Source organism: Lycorma delicatula, chromosome 8 (assembly GCF_047948215.1).
Source record: "Lycorma delicatula isolate Av1 chromosome 8, ASM4794821v1, whole genome shotgun sequence".
Taxonomy (NCBI): Eukaryota; Metazoa; Arthropoda; class Insecta; order Hemiptera; family Fulgoridae; genus Lycorma; species Lycorma delicatula.
Window position 1 is genome coordinate 81,156,229 of NC_134462.1, and position 22,787 is coordinate 81,179,015.

Sequence of the window (22,787 nt, forward strand, 5' to 3'; positions counted from 1 at the left end):
TCACAACATTAAAAACATAAACATTTAATTATTAACTATACAATTAATAATATATATATTATAAGCACTACTTAATGCACCAATTTATATAAAAATGAAAAAAAAGATGAGAAAAATTCTTTTAACATATTATAAAAAATTTCAATAAATGTCTATAACCACTTAAAATCTTAGAAGCATTACATTAATGTTCTAACTTATGTTGCCAACAATAATTGTGGATGTCAGCAACAATGAATAAATATAATATATAAGAAAACACACTGCCATACAATGCACCACTTCATTTTAAGATTTAAATGAGTACAGTCGAGACTGCTTCCTAAATGAATGAAAATATTCAGAATTAAAAATAATTCAAAACACAACCAAAATTTAAAGTTTGTTTTATATAGACAAAGAAATTCACAATAAATTAATACTGTATTTTATATAATTCAATAAAATATATTATAAAAATAAAAAAGAAGATAAAATTGGACATAACATAGCCAGTTTAAAATATTATCTAACAATTAGATATGCTAATAAAGAGTATTTAAACCAGTACAGATAAAAAAATGAAAAAAAAACCATTAATTATTAATTAAAACTTAACATCACTTAATATATGTAACCTGAAATAAACTTAAACTGAAATTTTAATGAAAATTCAGTTAAATTCTAAAACAAAGGTTTTAGAAAAATACAAGAGAGCTATATAACCATCAACATTTAATTAAAAGTGAATTATATTCATATACGTACTTACTATAAACAGAAAAAATAAAATTTATGGATTACCAATATTTGTAACTTTATGAAGATGAATATTGAAACAACTACTATAAATTCATATCACAAGACTTAATTCTATCTTAAGCTATTAGTCAATCTTTCAATATATTCACTGAAACAATCATTCTGAGTAAATATAAGCAATACTCAAAGTAAATATATACTTTTAAAGAATTTAGTTTTGGAACCAATTTATATTTTTATTAATCTTTAGATATTCATCATGAACTTCACTGCATTTAATGTACCTGAGAACAAGTTCATAAATCCCAACATCATACGTCTCAATGTCTCTGAACAATGAATATTTGCTAAATTTTTTTTTTCAGTCAGGTATACTTCCAACTTCATAAGTGAAAACAGAAAATAGAATTATCTTGTGCATCTGTTGGTGTCAACGCCAAATGATATCGTCAGGAAACCACCGGCAGGCCCGCCGACGACGAAAGTGGTGGTTAAAGTGGAGGGGAAAACCTATGCCGATCTTCTCCGCTAAGTGAAAGGAGCTGTGTCACCAGGTGAATTTGGGGTCCTCTCTGTACTTAAGGGGCAGGGAGAGGACCTTCATATGCAGGTGCGAGCCGATAGTAGTGCGGCTGAACGAGTTGGTAAGGACATTTCCGCGAAGGTTGAGGGCACCACTACGGTCCTTGGTGGGAGGGGCGGCAGGAAGGTTCACGTCCTTGTCAAGGACATGGATGTTCTAACTACTCAGGATGAGTTCGTGACGGAATTTCGAAAGGTTACGTGGGAGTCAGTGTCGATAGACGTTCTGTCCATGCGACCGGCTTATGGTGAAATGCAGAGGTGGTCGCTGTGACCGAGCCACCTATCCTGGCAGACAAATTATTGGCCGACAGACGTTTCCGTGTTGGATGGGTGGCTTGCAGAGTCATGAGGCGCTCGGTTGACGACCTTTCTTTCCGCTGCTGGAAGCCGGGCCATAGAGCCAATTCTTGTACTGGGCCAGACCGTAGTGGTCACTGCTTGCAGGTGAGGCTGGTCAACTGCGGAAGGACTGCCAGCGGGAGGCTCGGTGTCCTTCCTGCAGATTGCATGAGCATGCACCCGACTGGGATGTAAGACTTCACCTGCGCCATAAGAGAGATTTGAGTATATTAAATGAACGCAACTAAAAGTGTGTTTTTCTCATTCTCACTCACTCTCTCTCTCTGTTTATCTGTCTTTCCCTCTCTCTCTCACCCTCTTTCCCGCTGTCACACTGTCTTTCACTCGCTCTCTTTAACTGTGTTTCCTCTCTCTCTTTCTCCCTCTGTTTCAATGTCTCTCTCTCTGTCTCACACTGTATGTCTGTCTGTCTCTATCTTTCTGTCTGCCTCTATGTTTGTCTCTATGGCTTTCTCTCTGTCTGTCTGCCTGTCTCTCTCCCATTCTCTCTCTCACTCTTTCTCTCTCCCTTTCGTCTTATAAACATACAGACAGATTACCAAAAGAATGAGCAAAATAAGACCTCATAAACCAATGAACAAACTCTTATTAAAAAAGTTTGGGCAATAGGCTCTGTTGAAGATGCTGCTCAAAGTGAAAGATCACCACTTAAACTAAACAAACAGAGTCTGCTTGATATTTTGGATGCTATGGCCATATTTTGGATGCTATGGCCACAAGTCCATCACAGTCAATGTGTAAGTTAGCACAGCAGCAAGGTATAAGACTTCCTGCTGTACATAAAGCTGTAAGAAAAGAACTGAAATTATTCCTCTACAAAGTAAAGAACTGTAAACCTACAGATCATGTCAAAAGACTAAATTATTGTCAATGGTTTACACGTTTTGTTAGCAAAATTTGGTAGGTATCTTTAACATTACATTTTTTACAGATTAAGCATGGTTTCAAATGTGGTTTCTACAGATTAAGTGTGGTTTAATTCACAAAATATACATCTGTGATCAACAACTAATCTCCATGAATTACATGAACAATCTTTACATTAAGTGAAAATTGGAGTCTGGATTTGTTTTCTTGGTGCATAATAAAGGGTCGTTATAACACAATATTTATTGTATTCATTTTTTTTTATTTATTATTTTCACTTCATTTATCCATCTTAGTATTGCCATCTCTACCACCTCAATCTTTTTCACTTGCATTTTTACATTTACTGTAACTCAGAAATACGTCACTTTCCATCTTTCCCCAGTTTTGCACAACTTTCCTTTTTTACGTTTCCATTTTCTTTCTTAACACAGAGCAAAGTGCTTACCTTTCTCACATTCATCAATACATGTTATATTCTATACTTTCTCAATAATAATTTAGTTTATTTCATTTTAGCTCTATGTAATCACTTTACTGCTGTATTTGTATATGCTGAATTTATCACACAAAATCCTGAAAACCCTACTCTCTTGGCTCGTAAGTGTGATTCTTGGAAGGATTTCATTAATGGTATGTCTGATAGAAACAATGAAACTATTATGTCGGGACCTGACCTTGATGCAAGGTAAAGCAATTTATGTATATATTTTATACATAATACATATTTTTGTAATGCACTGAAAGACTATAAACCTAGCAGACTAATGAAAGTTAGTTTGTATATTTTGAAAGTAAAATAATTCCATGTATTTCATTTTTATCTAACTGATCAATCATTGGTTCTTACGTATGTTCTTAAGAGAAGGAACTGACTACTATTTTTTAGGATAGCAAGCATTTCAGAGATCAGCGGACAGCAATTCTCTCTTGATAAAAAAAAAATTTACTGTTTTCTTAATAAATATTGATTTAATAAAAAAATAATAACATAATTTTTCTTTATGCAGTTGAAAACAAACTTTCGTCCAAAAGAATTTTTAATAAATTTGACGTACTTCCTGTGATTGGTATTTTGCTATTGGGAAAGGGTGAACAAAGACCTATTTATTATTATATTGTCAATTTTAACAACTTGACTACTAAATAAACATATATTACTACATGCATTAAATATAATATGAAAATTAAAAAAAAAAAAACAGTACTTAACAGTCTCTCAAATGAATCAACATACAAAATTTACAAAAAAAAATAAATTTGTCAAAAACAGCTTATTAAATGAATAAATTCGACTAAGATCACAAACAAAAATGTTTTTTAACAACTTCAAAACTAATGCTACCAGAAGCTGTGTTATTTTATTTATCATATCGTACATAGATTTGCTATGTCCAAAATATTAACTGAACATTCAAACCAATGTAAGTGAACTATTTATAGGGGTATAATTACAAATTTCAATATAGCTACAAAATAACATCCAGGTTAATCAACCATTTGACTCCAGGTGGTGTAGCACGATATACTCGTACATCTTGTGGATCTTCCTTCTACACTTGCTGTGAACAGCACTTCATTACATGTTCAAAAGAATAACGGTTAATCCACTGATGGCCATGTTGATTGGTGTTGGTGGATTGGAAATCTTTTTCCAGAGTAATAATAGGCATTCTGGCACCTCAGATGTGGTGAAGGTATACTAGCTAGTACTGGTAGCCATCTAATTCAAGTAGAGGAGACTATACCAATAATTGTTGTCATGATTTTATTTAACTTGATATCCACCTTACCAATATGCCAGCTAATCAACCATACAGGTGCACAGTACTCAGCAACTCAGCAACAGAATAGGACAAGGCTAATAACAGTGTTTTAACATATCACAAATTGTAACATACACTCAGCAATGATATAAAATAACTAGCAAGAATTCCTGAACAAACATTACAACATGTGTTTAAGAGCATTCAATCTCGTATTCAATTGTGAATCACATAATGGAGCCAACTTTCAACAACTATTGTAACCCATTTCCCCATAAAGTTGCATCACTTTTTCTGTACAATCAGCATAATAAATACAGCATACTTCAGTTTAAGGATTTATATTTAAATGAATACATAAGCTTTTGCATACACTAAAATTGAATGTCATACCCATCCCAGTTAAAATGAACATATATAAGTTAAAATAAATGCATTAATATAGAAAAATACATTATTTATCAAAACAGGATGGTACTAGTTTCAACTCTTAGTTTAATATATTTTTATTCTTTGTATTATTACCAGAAATGTTTCATAAATATGGATTTTTGGGGGTTTGGCTACCTCAGCATATTTAAATGCTGACTACAAAAACTGCCGAATTTCCACATACAAGTATGTCACTTTCTGAGAAAATAGGTTTGGTTTTTATTTATGTAAATAAGAAAAATTTATTTTCAATAAAGAAATAGGAACTTATTGTCAATTTGTCTAAGTAGAATTGACTGGAGTTCCCATTTTTTTTCCTTTTCGTCAAGCATCATTTGATTTGGATCCTTAATTAATTAATTAACTAATTAACTGTACAGTTAATAGATGCCAGTGAATCATTTTACCAAAATAATTTTGATTGCATTTTACCAAAAACATTATAAAGAGGTCTTTCTTTACCAGAAACATGTATTTATAAATTATTATTTATTTTTTTAACATTAAGTTTGTGTTTTGGTCTGATCAACTGTTAAAAACGCATTTTGTACTGATTCAAATGCATTTTTGCCTAACCAAGACTTAAACGTGGAATCTCCAGATGAAAGGCAAAAATACTCTGCCCACAACAACATTATGCTAATAAGCATAATACCTATATCAAGATAATAGACAAATATCTTGATATTTTATGTTAATATTTCATGTCCCTGCATTTTAGTAAACTGGTGGTAAGCTGATGTGCTGTAATATTTGACTCCGTATAGGAGGCAATAAGAATCCATTTCACTTTAATATACATTACAAGGGGATAAATTGTTCTTGAGCAGTGCCATATTCAAGAACAAATGGCATAGCTATTATTTTATTTTTATAATTGATTTGTATCTGGTCTCAGGTTGCATGTAACCTTTTTTGACACATACCAGACAATCAGGTAACCTCAATATTATCTGTTAGGACTGTACAAAGTGTACAAGTGATTCAAACAAAAAACTCACATCAGTTACTTGATTACTTTTCAACATAATTTCCATATCAACTACAATGTAATTGTTTCATTACTAAAGAGATTTAGTAGTTTTTTTAGTAAAATTTAGTACTTTAAGAGAGATTTATATGAAATTTTTTCTAAAATGCCTTCAGTAGTCTGAATAAGTGATATTTAGATAGCTGTCAGGTTATGTAGCTGAGGATGGAAAACATTTCATTAGAATTGTTGTAGAGTTGCTGTTGTTAAATTATTAATATGAGAATAGGCTTTGTCTTGAAAAATTGAAGCAATATCTTAACTCAATAATTATCTGGAAATGAATAGTTGGCTTCACTTTTTTTATTTAGCAGAGTTATAGACTTTTTTTTTTACTGATAAATATTTCCAGGTAAATAATGCCCTATTCCATAACAGAATAGTTAAGATATTGCATGCTGAAGAATCTATTTTTCCTTTTCTTAAGGAGAATCATTTACATTGCACATCTATTATCAGACTCATCTAAGATCACAATAGAGTTCATGTATTTATTTCCTTTTTTCAAAATGTTAAAAAAGCTATTCATTATGCATACTACTTTTGTATTGTAAACAATATTTCCTGAACAATCTTAATTCCTTACTTCAAAGGCAATTGTGCAACTAGTTATCTGCCATTTGGCCCCCAAAAAAAACAATGTTTGATACATTGTCAGACTAACAAATGATTTTACTTCCTGAGGTGGTCACTTACCTCTTGCTTTCTTCTTTTATGAAATAACTTTTTCTAATTATACATTCTTGCCTACATAAAATATTAATTCCCAAACTGTGTTTAATGTCCAGTAAAAATTTTGGAATGCTTGATCTGTTCAAGAGAAATTTTGTAATGATTTGTTGTGCAACATTACCTAGCACTTCTTGCTCAAATATTTTAACAATCAGTGACTGATGAAAAGTACAATGTTTGATTTTGCAGGATTAAATATGTTTGGATGTATTCAAACAAGCATAGCACGACATACAGAGAGTGTCTGTTAAATAATCAGATTGTTTCCTTTTAAAGACCAGATTATGAGCTCTTTGCAGAGACCTAGAATGGTTCTGAACCTGCATGACAAACGTCAAAGTATGATATAAACAAAAATATATCAAAAAAGTTTTCAAATACTTATACAGGGTTACCAGGAAGACAGCATGTAGCATATAAAAGTACTTGAGTGGCATAAAAAATTCAGAGAAGGACATCAAAAGGTGGAAAATAATAAACTTTTGCTTGAAGAACTGAGGAAAATGTAGAAAAATTAGCCATATTGTCAGAGAAGACAGCCGATTGAATATCCAAATAAAATCTTAAACCATGAACATTGTCAAAGAGAATGCTACTTCTACACAATTGTAGACAATTTAGGAAGAGTATCTCAACATTAAAAAAGTATGTGCCAAGATGGTGCATCGGGTTCTCTTCACCAGAGAAAAAAACCACTGCAAAGAAATTTGCACTGGCATGTGGCAGAAACTTGATGCTGACCCCAAACCTTAAAAAAAAATCATCAATTGTTAAGAAACTTTGATCTTCCACTACGATCCTGAAATGAAATTACAGTCAATACACTGGAAAATACAGTAATTTATAAGGATGATAAAAGTCTGTCAAAGCATACTCAAAGCCCCAGGCTCATTGAGTTTTTTAATGTCATTTTGGAAAACCGAGTTCCAGAAGGCACAACAGTGAACCAGCATTATTAAAGGCAGTGAACCAGCATTATTTGAGGATCACTTCCTCTTGGCAAACGTTTCTGCATGAGGAGTGTTATGGCATCCTTGCCATAGATAAATTTGTAATTGTAATTTGCAATTGATAAATTATAATTTATCAACTGAAGCAGTCCAGTCACCTTGCCACTTTGCACGAATAATGTGTTTTACACAATTAATAAAGTCAGATGTTAACTACAGTTGATTAAAAGTAAGTTTTGACAAAACTAAGAAAAAGAATTACAAAAAGAAATAACTAGGAAATATGTCATTTTCATAATCTATGGAAAAATTTCATTTCCATAGTTCATGGAAAAATTATTATGATCATTCTATATCAGGATAATGCGCCTGCACACAGCACTTTCTGGCCAAAAAACACATTACCAAAATGGAACGCCCTCTATATTCACCAGATTTGGCACTCTTGAGATTTTTTCTTTTTCCTAGAGTGAAAAATCTGTGCTTGAAGAACATATTTCCAGACAGTAGATACAGAAAAGAAAATGGCAGATGTGTTAATAATACAGCTGACAGAAATTGATCTGATCTACTGTTTTAACAAGTAGAAAGCATTTGAATGTAAATATGAATTGGGACTGTATTAAAGGAGCCAAGCATTCAAATGTTTAAACATATAAATAAATAAAATTACTGTATCAGTCCAGTTATTTAGTAGACAAATCTTACACTATGGCAAGGAAGAGAAGAAAAATCCTCTTATTTTTTAATCATACTTATAAACACTTACATTCATATGAATTTTTTTTTTGTCTACAGGAAACACATGCTTATTGTAAATGTTGAAAATGCCATTTAATTGCAGTTTAAATGTGGTATTGCAGTACCAAAAATGCTGTTTAATATGAATATTTATGTTTTTTTTTTGTTTTTTCTGGGGAAAAATTGCTTTGATGTTATCATCACTTGGACATCACACATTTGTTGCAATAAACAAACAGATATACATTTTACTTCTTAATTAGAACAATAAAACTTTCAGCTGCTACATGGCAACTAGTATAAAGAGCTGATACACACTATTGTAAATCAAATATCTGAGTATAAACAGAGCGCTTTAAGAAAAAATCACACCCGGTCTAAAATTTCCTTATCGTTGCCCAGAAATCGTTAAATATTTCCAGACAATTTATATTTAAGATGCAAGACCACATAACTTGTGCAATCAACAAGGATGTGGTGCACAGTCAAGCGGCTATTGCATCATATGTATAATGGAGTGTTTTCTCCTGACACCAAAAACCCATGAGTAATTCTTTTATATCCCAACTGCAATTGGCTGAGGACCACTTCCTCTTGGCAAACGTTTCTGCATGAGGAGTCCTATGACATCCTTGCCATAGATAAATTTGTAATTGTAATTTGCAATTGATAAATTATAATTTATCAACTGAAGCAGTCCAGTCACCTTGCCATTTTGCACGAATAATGTGTTTTACACAATTAATAAAGTCAGATGTTAACTACATTTGATTGGACTACTACAGTTTATAACAAACTTCGATTTATCAAATATACTGCAATGTCATAGGATTTCTCATGCAGAAAAGTAATGAATCTTTATGAAACAGGTATGAACATGAATGTTAAAATTGTACTTACAAGGCTTTATAAGACCCAAAAGACACTTTCACAATCAAGATTGTGTAATATCTGTTAATAAGACGGTTTTATTAGAATGGAAACCTTTTTATTTAATATCATACTTCTTGTTAAATTCAGTCAATATAATTTTTAAAAAAATAATCTTTGGAAATAATAATTTGATAGTTCTGTAATGGAAAAACTTTTGAATAGTAACCTGAAAAATTAAAGGATATAAAATAAGGATAAAATACAAACATCAACTAACAGTTCAGGGTTCCCACCAAATTTTAAGATTTGTTTTTCCTGACTTTTCCTGGCCACTTTAGTAAAACTTTCCTGACTGTAATGTTATGCTATTCCCATTTACTCTGCAAAATATATAGATATTTTATTTTTATGCGACCTCCGCCATCCTCATAGCTGCCCAAACTTACGCCTTTTTATTATTATTTATTATTACATTCATTTTTAAAGTTTATTTTTAATGATTTTTTACAATATACATTTAAAATATGGCTATTTTTTATGATAAATTGTTTCAGTAAATTACATTGCAAAGTACAAAAAAAAGAAGATTATTTAATAAGTTTCTTGCATAAAAATGAATATCATGGTAACTAAAAGTAACACAAATAAGAAATAAAAATAAACTAATGCAATTTTTAAAAACTCGCTAGCACCTAAGATAGATAAAAAGTTTTCACAAAAACTAGCCTATATTAATTTGCAAAAGTAAACAAAAAACAATATTTAATAACTTAGTTTGTATAAAAATGTTAAGAAACAGATTTCAATATAACAAAAAATATATGTATGACCATAACTTACAGGAAAACTAAAATCTCTGTGACTCAAAGTTATACAGATAAGAAAACTAGAAGAGAACACCTTATTTCATATAGAAAACAAACGTTATTAACATTTACTTGAAAAATATTTTGTCATTATTATTCTACCATATTTGCAAAATGCCATCAAAGTATGGTCCAAGGTCATGATGATTAAATGACATAAGAGCATTTAACAGCTCCAATCTGGAATTTTGACACTATACAACTATCAGGAAAAATAATTCTAAAAGTTGCACCAATATCTTCACATGAACTTAAGGATAACTTATTTTGTACAACATTGAGTACCCATGTAATCTCCACCTTTAAAACATCGTCTTTATAACAAAAAGAAGTAATTGTGTTGTCATTTTGAGTTAATGAAGTCGAGGATTCAAATGTATTTTTTGCTGCTGAAATGCTATTACTTTGATCAGAAGATCCAGGCAAAGAAAACACAGATGTATCACAACCACTGTTCTCAAAACTGTCAATCAAAGTTTTAGTCTACTGATTGAAGTATCATTGGGAGATAAAAACGTTTTCAGTGAAGGCTGAGAATTCCTTATCTTAATTTTTTCATTATGCTGCTTTCTTTTATTGTGTAAAGTCACTGCCTTTCTGCTCATATTGCCCATTCCAAAATGTTTGTTAAACACATCACAAATGATACACATTTCTACCTCTTCTCAACCAACTGAATTCTGGGTGTAAGTTTATATTTAACCACTCGTCATTAAACAAAGTCTTTTTAGATGCCATTTAAAAGCAATTAATTAACTAAAATACAAAAAATTCATGTTTGTTTGGGAGAAATTTCAAGAAAACTGTCAACAACCTTTAAATTTTTCAATGGTAACTTTTCGTTAAAATTTCACCAATGAAAAAATTAACTGCAATTTGGAATATTCCTCCTTTAATATAAAAGAATAATTGGAGATTGTAAGTAAGAATAGGGCATGTTAATGGCTGCTAGAAGCACATAGTTGCAATGTGCTGGGCCATAGGGTCTCCACTTCCCGATGCCAGGAAAGCATATCAAATATTTTTTGATGTTTCTTAAAAAATACTTTATTAATAACTAATATAATCTTAATTAGGTAACAAAAATGCAATTCTCTGTCATTTTTCCTGACTTCTGATTTTTTCTAAAACTTCCTGACTTTTCCTAACTAAATTTATATTTCCTGACTACCTGCCAGTGGGAACCATGCAGTTTTATAAACACACATTTATGGAGACTTTGATCAAATCTGTCAAAGTTAGGGACCAATTTTGATTTTTAACTTCAAGCAATAATATCTCTGTTTGTTAATTTCAAACGGTTTAATAAGGAGAGCCTAAACTTGAGTTATTTTATAATGAGGCATAATTTAATTTAGAAATCTAGGTTGATGGACAGATGTTCTAGAATCTAGAAGGATGTATTCAAGCTCTATCATTTTATTTGTTACTTCAGATCTTTAGTTTTTTTTTTTCATTTTAATACAAACAAAATACAGTCAATAACTTATATTATATTAGTAAAGTTTTCTGGAACAGATTTGAGTGTAAGCTGTTAGATGAACCAAAGGGTAGGTAGTGCAAGAGATGCCAATAAACTGGTCATCATACACAGTTTTTTCCTTTGATCCTTCTTCACTTTGGTTCTATGGATGGAGATAATCAAGCTGTCTGTACTAAATGTACTTGGAACTCATTTTATAATAATTTAAACAGAATAATAAATTAAAGTAGACATCATTTAAATTTGAATTGCAAACTTTCTGGTTATTTATCATTAAAGCCGCCATCTTCATCAAATTTTAGTCTTAGTTAAAAATTAAGATAATATATTATCAAGATCCTGTTAATACACATTTTAAAATTTTATTCTGATTAATAATATTATTACTGATTTGAACATATTGTTAATGAAGATCACTCAAATGGTAAACACCAAAACATCAGCAACTCCATGCAAAAGATATTTATTTATTAAATAAATTTAAAAAATTACAAGCAGATAATGCTTTCATAATATAATAATTTACATTTAAAAAAATGTCCAAGGATGGGGTATCTGTTATTGAATGACTAAATTTTTAGGTATTAATAAACCAGTCAGACCTGAATTAATGACTAATATCACAATTCTGAGAATACTATGGACTCACACAATTTTTATTTGTTGAAACAGAACAAAAAAACAAGGAAATAATTTGTTTAATATTTATTTATATTGTCACTTTTTTTATTCCAGCAGTAATACAATATGAATCAATAAAATTCCTATCACCTCCAAAAACTATCTGAGAAACTGTGTACAGTGCACTTTTCTGATAAAATATGATGTGCTTTAAAGATTAAATAAATATATAAGAATAACTTCCAACAAAATAATTTGAGTAATAAGGATATATCCATTTAATTATATATATATATATATATATATATATATATATATATATATATATATATATATATATATATATACTGCATATTTTTTAATAAAATCTAAATTTACAAATGTAAAACGATCACAACAATTATAAAATAGTACAATAGTAGAATAGTAGTAAATGCTGTTTCCAATACAGTATATGCACATACTAAAATAATTAAAAACATAAACATTTAATTATTAACTATACAATTAATAATATATATATTATAAGCACTACTTAATGCACCAATTTATATAAAAATGAAAAAAAAGATGAGAAAAATTCTTTTAACATATTATAAAAAATTTCAATAAATGTCTATAACCACTTAAAATCTTAGAAGCATTACATTAATGTTCTAACTTATGTTGCCAACAATAATTGTGGATGTCAGCAACAATGAATAAATATAATATATAAGAAAACACACTGCCATACAATGCACCACTTCATTTTAAGATTTAAATGAGTACAGTCGAGACTGCTTCCTAAATGAATGAAAATATTCAGAATTAAAAATAATTCAAAACACAACCAAAATTTAAAGTTTGTTTTATATAGACAAAGAAATTCACAATAAATTAATACTGTATTTTATATAATTCAATAAAATATATTATAAAAATAAAAAAGAAGATAAAATTGGACATAACATAGCCAGTTTAAAATATTATCTAACAATTAGATATGCTAATAAAGAGTATTTAAACCAGTACAGATAAAAAAATGAAAAAAAAACCATTAATTATTAATTAAAACTTAACATCACTTAATATATGTAACCTGAAATAAACTTAAACTGAAATTTTAATGAAAATTCAGTTAAATTCTAAAACAAAGGTTTTAGAAAAATACAAGAGAGCTATATAACCATCAACATTTAATTAAAAGTGAATTATATTCATATACGTACTTACTATAAACAGAAAAAATAAAATTTATGGATTACCAATATTTGTAACTTTATGAAGATGAATATTGAAACAACTACTATAAATTCATATCACAAGACTTAATTCTATCTTAAGCTATTAGTCAATCTTTCAATATATTCACTGAAACAATCATTCTGAGTAAATATAAGCAATACTCAAAGTAAATATATACTTTTAAAGAATTTAGTTTTGGAACCAATTTATATTTTTATTAATCTTTAGATATTCATCATGAACTTCACTGCATTTAATGTACCTGAGAACAAGTTCATAAATCCCAACATCATACGTCTCAATGTCTCTGAACAATGAATATTTGCTAAATTTTTTTTTTCAGTCAGGTATACTTCCAACTTCATAAGTGAAAACAGAAAATAGAATTATCTTGTGCATCTGTTGGTGTCAACGCCAAATGATATCGTCAGGAAACCACCGGCAGGCCCGCCGACGACGAAAGTGGTGGTTAAAGTGGAGGGGAAAACCTATGCCGATCTTCTCCGCTAAGTGAAAGGAGCTGTGTCACCAGGTGAATTTGGGGTCCTCTCTGTACTTAAGGGGCAGGGAGAGGACCTTCATATGCAGGTGCGAGCCGATAGTAGTACGGCTGAACGAGTTGGTAAGGACATTTCCGCGAAGGTTGAGGGCACCACTACGGTCCTTGGTGGGAGGGGCGGCAGGAAGGTTCACGTCCTTGTCAAGGACATGGATGTTCTAACTACTCAGGATGAGTTCGTGACGGAATTTCGAAAGGTTACGTGGGAGTCAGTGTCGATAGACGTTCTGTCCATGCGACCGGCTTATGGTGAAATGCAGAGGTGGTCGCTGTGACCGAGCCACCTATCCTGGCAGACAAATTATTGGCCGACAGACGTTTCCGTGTTGGATGGGTGGCTTGCAGAGTCATGAGGCGCTCGGTTGACGACCTTTCTTTCCGCTGCTGGAAGCCGGGCCATAGAGCCAATTCTTGTACTGGGCCAGACCGTAGTGGTCACTGCTTTGCCTGTGGTGAGGCTGGTCAACTGCGGAAGGACTGCCAGCGGGAGGCTCGGTGTCCTTCCTGCAGATTGCATGAGCATGCACCCGACTGGGATGTAAGACTTCACCTGCGGCATAAGAGAGATTTGAGTATATTAAATGAACGCAACTAAAAGTGTGTTTTTCTCATTCTCACTCACTCTCTCTCTCTGTTTATCTGTCTTTCCCTCTCTCTCTCACCCTCTTTCCCGCTGTCACACTGTCTTTCACTCGCTCTCTTTAACTGTGTTTCCTCTCTCTCTTTCTCCCTCTGTTTCAATGTCTCTCTCTCTGTCTCACACTGTATGTCTGTCTGTCTCTATCTTTCTGTCTGCCTCTATGTTTGTCTCTATGGCTTTCTCTCTGTCTGTCTGCCTGTCTCTCTCCCATTCTCTCTCTCTATCTTTCTCTCTCCCTTTCGTCTTACAAACATACAGACAGATTACCAAAAGAATGAGCAAAATAAGACCTCATAAACCAATGAACAAACTCTTATTAAAAAAGTTTGGGCAATAGGCTCTGTTGAAGATGCTGCTCAAAGTGAAAGATCACCACTTAAACTAAACAAACAGAGTCTGCTTGATATTTTGGATGCTATGGCCATATTTTGGATGCTATGGCCACAAGTCCATCACAGTCAATGTGTAAGTTAGCACAGCAGCAAGGTATAAGACTTCCTGCTGTACATAAAGCTGTAAGAAAAGAACTGAAATTATTCCTCTACAAAGTAAAGAACTGTAAACCTACAGATCATGTCAAAAGACTAAATTATTGTCAATGGTTTACACGTTTTGTTAGCAAAATTTGGTAGGTATCTTTAACATTACATTTTTTACAGATTAAGCATGGTTTCAAATGTGGTTTCTACAGATTAAGTGTGGTTTAATTCACAAAATATACATCTGTGATCAACAACTAATCTCCATGAATTACATGAACAATCTTTACATTAAGTGAAAATTGGAGTCTGGATTTGTTTTCTTGGTGCATAATAAAGGGTCGCTATAACACAATATTTATATAATAAATAAATTTTAAAAATTGACAATAAAAACTAAAAGCTAGCAATATAAAATACCTTAAAACAAAAAGGCCTGAAATGTATACTAAAAAGAAAATAGAAACACAAATAAAAACCTCAATGGATACATTAGAAAAGTAACTTAAAGGTATAAGAATTAACATCTGGCATATACCAAATGGTAAATGCAGTCAACAAGGTCCGTATAAATAATTAAATTCTTGAATCTAGGTTTATGGCCTTTATAAATCACAAGATAGTCGATAACACCATTGCTTTTTCTCCAAAGCAAGATCAATGTATTTCTACTGGTGAGTTATAAATTATTTTAAGAACACAATGATAATATAATGCCAAACCAATACACTTCCAATTTTGCATAAACTAACTTGTCAAAAAAGGTTTTCTTTGAATTACAATACTTTTTAAAATAATATGTCTTTATTACAAGTATGCAGAATGATTGTATAGTATTTAGTATAGAGAGAATAATTGGCACAAGTCTGTTGGCATTTGTCCCAAATACGTAGAATTAATTAGTATAACAAAATCATATTTTTCTGTCCTCCATTTTATTGGCCAATAATATCTTTATTTCCATGTTATGTATTTTAATATCCATCCTTCAAGAGATAACTGATCTTAAATTTATAATATTTTTATTAAAGCAGATTTCAAATGAATTGAATAGGGTGTTGAAAACTGAGTGTGATAAGTATACTTTTGACATGTTTGAGCCGATTGCTAGAAAGTTTATTTGCAGATTACTTTGCTCTTTTTTTCCAAATAATGAATTACTGTAAAATAACTATTTCAGGATAAAATTATGGTTAAAGATTGTCTATTTAAAATGAATATTAAACTATGAACTTCATTTATTTATCTTAATGTGTATGAAAATCCTAGCATGAAAATAACAAAGAAATCTAGAAGCAAATAAATCTGCAGAAGATTTTGCATGGTAATTTCGTTCACATTTACTGAAATTTTACTTTAGGCTTTCTCATTGCCTGCTTTTGATAGTTATTTCTTACTGAAATGAAAAGCTTTTAATAATGTATTTAACAGCAGGTAATACATCTTGATGATCACTCTGAACAATTAAAGCCTAAACCATCTGTTCCTTCCTAAGTTTTATATCCATAAAATAACTAACTGACAACTGGCTACTCTTGCAGGAGAAACCTTAATCATAGTAACTTCTCAAAGTCTGATAATTCAGTAATCGGTGTATTGATGAGTAATTCTTACCTTATTTATTTATAAGGCCTATATTCTATTCATTGAACCTTTCAGTCTTGTATTATCATTCATACTATTCATTAATATGTATTTACACAGAACATATTTTACATACAATAACAAAATCACTGGTCAGAATATAACAGTAAACTATTCTGTTTATTATTAAATAAATTTTTTTGTTACAATTGCATTCACTGTTATGAATGACACAATTTAAATCAATACAAATGAAGTTACTTTAACTAAAAATTGCTAAAAGGTCAAATTTATATAAATTTTGAAATATTTACAATAATAATAATAACCTTTCTAATTAATTAAATTTTTAATAAACATTAACTATTTCCGCTTGTGTTACTGAGAGGTAGACCCACCAGTTTCCCCTAATTTAGGTTGGCTTGAAAGGAATAAGTATAATGTAAATGCTTTTTTGTACTTTCCTCTGAAAGCCAAACATATTTGAAAAATGACAATTTGAATAGTTAATACTTGAAGTGTATTATATTATTACAGGGTGCTTGAGAACCTGTAATACTATTATGATGTTGATTTTTCTTTTTTATTGGTCTTTGGATGCAGACCACTAACTGAAGATTTGGTAATTTAGATGTAAGGCCATGATTTTAGAACTTTTAAAGATCTTGATGATTGAATTATGAAATTTAAAAAATATTGTTTTCAACCATTCATTTATTGTATTCATTTTTTTTTATTTATTATTTTCACTTCATTTATCCATCTTAGTATTGCCATCTCTACCACCTCAATCTTTTTCACTTGCATTTTTACATTTACTGTAACTCAGAAATACGTCACTTTCCATCTTTCCCCAGTTTTGCACAACTTTCCTTTTTTACGTTTCCATTTTCTTTCTTAACACAGAGCAAAGTGCTTACCTTTCTCACATTCATCAATACATGTTATATTCTATACTTTCTCAATAATAATTTAGTTTATTTCATTTTAGCTCTATGTAATCACTTTACTGCTGTATTTGTATATGCTGAATTTATCACACAAAATCCTGAAAACCCTACTCTCTTGGCTCGTAAGTGTGATTCTTGGAAGGATTTCATTAATGGTATGTCTGATAGAAACAATGAAACTATTATGTCGGGACCTGACCTTGATGCAAGGTAAAGCAATTTATGTATATATTTTATACATAATACATATTTTTGTAATGCACTGAAAGACTATAAACCTAGCAGACTAATGAAAGTTAGTTTGTATATTTTGAAAGTAAAATAATTCCATGTATTTCATTTTTATCTAACTGATCAATCATTGGTTCTTACGTATGTTCTTAAGAGAAGGAACTGACTACTATTTTTTAGGATAGCAAGCATTTCAGAGATCAGCGGACAGCAATTCTCTCTTGATAAAAAAAAAATTTACTGTTTTCTTAATAAATATTGATTTAATAAAAAAATAATAACATAATTTTTCTTTATGCAGTTGAAAACAAACTTTCGTCCAAAAGAATTTTTAATAAATTTGACGTACTTCCTGTGATTGGTATTTTGCTATTGGGAAAGGGTGAACAAAGACCTATTTATTATTATATTGTCAATTTTAACAACTTGACTACTAAATAAACATATATTACTACATGCATTAAATATAATATGAAAATTAAAAAAAAAAAAACAGTACTTAACAGTCTCTCAAATGAATCAACATACAAAATTTACAAAAAAAAATAAATTTGTCAAAAACAGCTTATTAAATGAATAAATTCGACTAAGATCACAAACAAAAATGTTTTTTAACAACTTCAAAACTAATGCTACCAGAAGCTGTGTTATTTTATTTATCATATCGTACATAGATTTGCTATGTCCAAAATATTAACTGAACATTCAAACCAATGTAAGTGAACTATTTATAGGGGTATAATTACAAATTTCAATATAGCTACAAAATAACATCCAGGTTAATCAACCATTTGACTCCAGGTGGTGTAGCACGATATACTCGTACATCTTGTGGATCTTCCTTCTACACTTGCTGTGAACAGCACTTCATTACATGTTCAAAAGAATAACGGTTAATCCACTGATGGCCATGTTGATTGGTGTTGGTGGATTGGAAATCTTTTTCCAGAGTAATAATAGGCATTCTGGCACCTCAGATGTGGTGAAGGTATATTAGCTAGTACTGGTAGCCATCTAATTCAAGTAGAGGAGACTATACCAATAATTGTTGTCATGATTTTATTTAACTTGATATCCACCTTACCAATATGCCAGCTAATCAACCATACAGGTGCACAGTACTCAGCAACTCAGCAACAGAATAGGACAAGGCTAATAACAGTGTTTTAACATATCACAAATTGTAACATACACTCAGCAATGATATAAAATAACTAGCAAGAATTCCTGAACAAACATTACAACATGTGTTTAAGAGCATTCAATCTCGTATTCAATTGTGAATCACATAATGGAGCCAACTTTCAACAACTATTGTAACCCATTTCCCCATAAAGTTGCATCACTTTTTCTGTACAATCAGCATAATAAATACAGCATACTTCAGTTTAAGGATTTATATTTAAATGAATACATAAGCTTTTGCATACACTAAAATTGAATGTCATACCCATCCCAGTTAAAATGAACATATATAAGTTAAAATAAATGCATTAATATAGAAAAATACATTATTTATCAAAACAGGATGGTACTAGTTTCAACTCTTAGTTTAATATATTTTTATTCTTTGTATTATTACCAGAAATGTTTCATAAATATGGATTTTTGGGGGTTTGGCTACCTCAGCATATTTAAATGCTGACTACAAAAACTGCCGAATTTCCACATACAAGTATGTCACTTTCTGAGAAAATAGGTTTGGTTTTTATTTATGTAAATAAGAAAAATTTATTTTCAATAAAGAAATAGGAACTTATTGTCAATTTGTCTAAGTAGAATTGACTGGAGTTCCCATTTTTTTTCCTTTTCGTCAAGCATCATTTGATTTGGATCCTTAATTAATTAATTAACTAATTAACTGTACAGTTAATAGATGCCAGTGAATCATTTTACCAAAATAATTTTGATTGCATTTTACCAAAAACATTATAAAGAGGTCTTTCTTTACCAGAAACATGTATTTATAAATTATTATTTATTTTTTTAACATTAAGTTTGTGTTTTGGTCTGATCAACTGTTAAAAACGCATTTTGTACTGATTCAAATGCATTTTTGCCTAACCAAGACTTAAACGTGGAATCTCCAGATGAAAGGCAAAAATACTCTGCCCACAACAACATTATGCTAATAAGCATAATACCTATATCAAGATAATAGACAAATATCTTGATATTTTATGTTAATATTTCATGTCCCTGCATTTTAGTAAACTGGTGGTAAGCTGATGTGCTGTAATATTTGACTCCGTATAGGAGGCAATAAGAATCCATTTCACTTTAATATACATTACAAGGGGATAAATTGTTCTTGAGCAGTGCCATATTCAAGAACAAATGGCATAGCTATTATTTTATTTTTATAATTGATTTGTATCTGGTCTCAGGTTGCATGTAACCTTTTTTGACACATACCAGACAATCAGGTAACCTCAATATTATCTGTTAGGACTGTACAAAGTGTACAAGTGATTCAAACAAAAAACTCACATCAGTTACTTGATTACTTTTCAACATAATTTCCATATCAACTACAATGTAATTGTTTCATTACTAAAGAGATTTAGTAGTTTTTTTAGTAAAATTTAGTACTTTAAGAGAGATTTATATGAAATTTTTTCTAAAATGCCTTCAGTAGTCTGAATAAGTGATATTTAGATAGCTGTCAGGTTATGTAGCTGAGGATGGAAAACATTTCATTAGAATTGTTGTAGAGTTGCTGTTGTTAAATTATTAATATGAGAATAGGCTTTGTCTTGAAAAATTGAAGCAATATCTTAACTCAATAATTATCTGGAAATGAATAGTTGGCTTCACTTTTTTTATTTAGCAGAGTTATAGACTTTTTTTTTTACTGATAAATATTTCCAGGTAAATAATGCCCTATTCCATAACAGAATAGTTAAGATATTGCATGCTGAAGAATCTATTTTTCCTTTTCTTAAGGAGAATCATTTACATTGCACATCTATTATCAGACTCATCTAAGATCACAATAGAGTTCATGTATTTATTTCCTTTTTTCAAAATGTTAAAAAAGCTATTCATTATGCATACTACTTTTGTATTGTAAACAATATTTCCTGAACAATCTTAATTCCTTACTTCAAAGGCAATTGTGCAACTAGTTATCTGCCATTTGGCCCCCAAAAAAAACAATGTTTGATACATTGTCAGACTAACAAATGATTTTACTTCCTGAGGTGGTCACTTACCTCTTGCTTTCTTCTTTTATGAAATAACTTTTTCTAATTATACATTCTTGCCTACATAAAATATTAATTCCCAAACTGTGTTTAATGTCCAGTAAAAATTTTGGAATGCTTGATCTGTTCAAGAGAAATTTTGTAATGATTTGTTGTGCAACATTACCTAGCACTTCTTGCTCAAATATTTTAACAATCAGTGACTGATGAAAAGTACAATGTTTGATTTTGCAGGATTAAATATGTTTGGATGTATTCAAACAAGCATAGCACGACATACAGAGAGTGTCTGTTAAATAATGAGATTGTTTCCTTTTAAAGACCAGATTATGAGCTCTTTGCAGAGACCTAGAATGGTTCTGAACCTGCATGACAAACGTCAAAGTATGATATAAACAAAAATATATCAAAAAAGTTTTCAAATACTTATACAGGGTTACCAGGAAGACAGCATGTAGCATATAAAAGTACTTGAGTGGCATAAAAAATTCAGAGAAGGACATCAAAAGGTGGAAAATAATAAACTTTTGCTTGAAGAACTGAGGAAAATGTAGAAAAATTAGCCATATTGTCAGAGAAGACAGCCGATTGAATATCCAAATAAAATCTTAAACCATGAACATTGTCAAAGAGAATGCTACTTCTACACAATTGTAGACAATTTAGGAAGAGTATCTCAACATTAAAAAAGTATGTGCCAAGATGGTGCATCGGGTTCTCTTCACCAGAGAAAAAAACCACTGCAAAGAAATTTGCACTGGCATGTGGCAGAAACTTGATGCTGACCCCAAACCTTAAAAAAAAATCATCAATTGTTAAGAAACTTTGATCTTCCACTACGATCCTGAAATGAAATTACAGTCAATACACTGGAAAATACAGTAATTTATAAGGATGATAAAAGTCTGTCAAAGCATACTCAAAGCCCCAGGCTCATTGAGTTTTTTAATGTCATTTTGGAAAACCGAGTTCCAGAAGGCACAACAGTGAACCAGCATTATTAAAGGCAGTGAACCAGCATTATTTGAGGATCACTTCCTCTTGGCAAACGTTTCTGCATGAGGAGTGTTATGGCATCCTTGCCATAGATAAATTTGTAATTGTAATTTGCAATTGATAAATTATAATTTATCAACTGAAGCAGTCCAGTCACCTTGCCACTTTGCACGAATAATGTGTTTTACACAATTAATAAAGTCAGATGTTAACTACAGTTGATTAAAAGTAAGTTTTGACAAAACTAAGAAAAAGAATTACAAAAAGAAATAACTAGGAAATATGTCATTTTCATAATCTATGGAAAAATTTCATTTCCATAGTTCATGGAAAAATTATTATGATCATTCTATATCAGGATAATGCGCCTGCACACAGCACTTTCTGGCCAAAAAACACATTACCAAAATGGAACGCCCTCTATATTCACCAGATTTGGCACTCTTGAGATTTTTTCTTTTTCCTAGAGTGAAAAATCTGTGCTTGAAGAACATATTTCCAGACAGTAGATACAGAAAAGAAAATGGCAGATGTGTTAATAATACAGCTGACAGAAATTGATCTGATCTACTGTTTTAACAAGTAGAAAGCATTTGAATGTAAATATGAATTGGGACTGTATTAAAGGAGCCAAGCATTCAAATGTTTAAACATATAAATAAATAAAATTACTGTATCAGTCCAGTTATTTAGTAGACAAATCTTACACTATGGCAAGGAAGAGAAGAAAAATCCTCTTATTTTTTAATCATACTTATAAACACTTACATTCATATGAATTTTTTTTTTGTCTACAGGAAACACATGCTTATTGTAAATGTTGAAAATGCCATTTAATTGCAGTTTAAATGTGGTATTGCAGTACCAA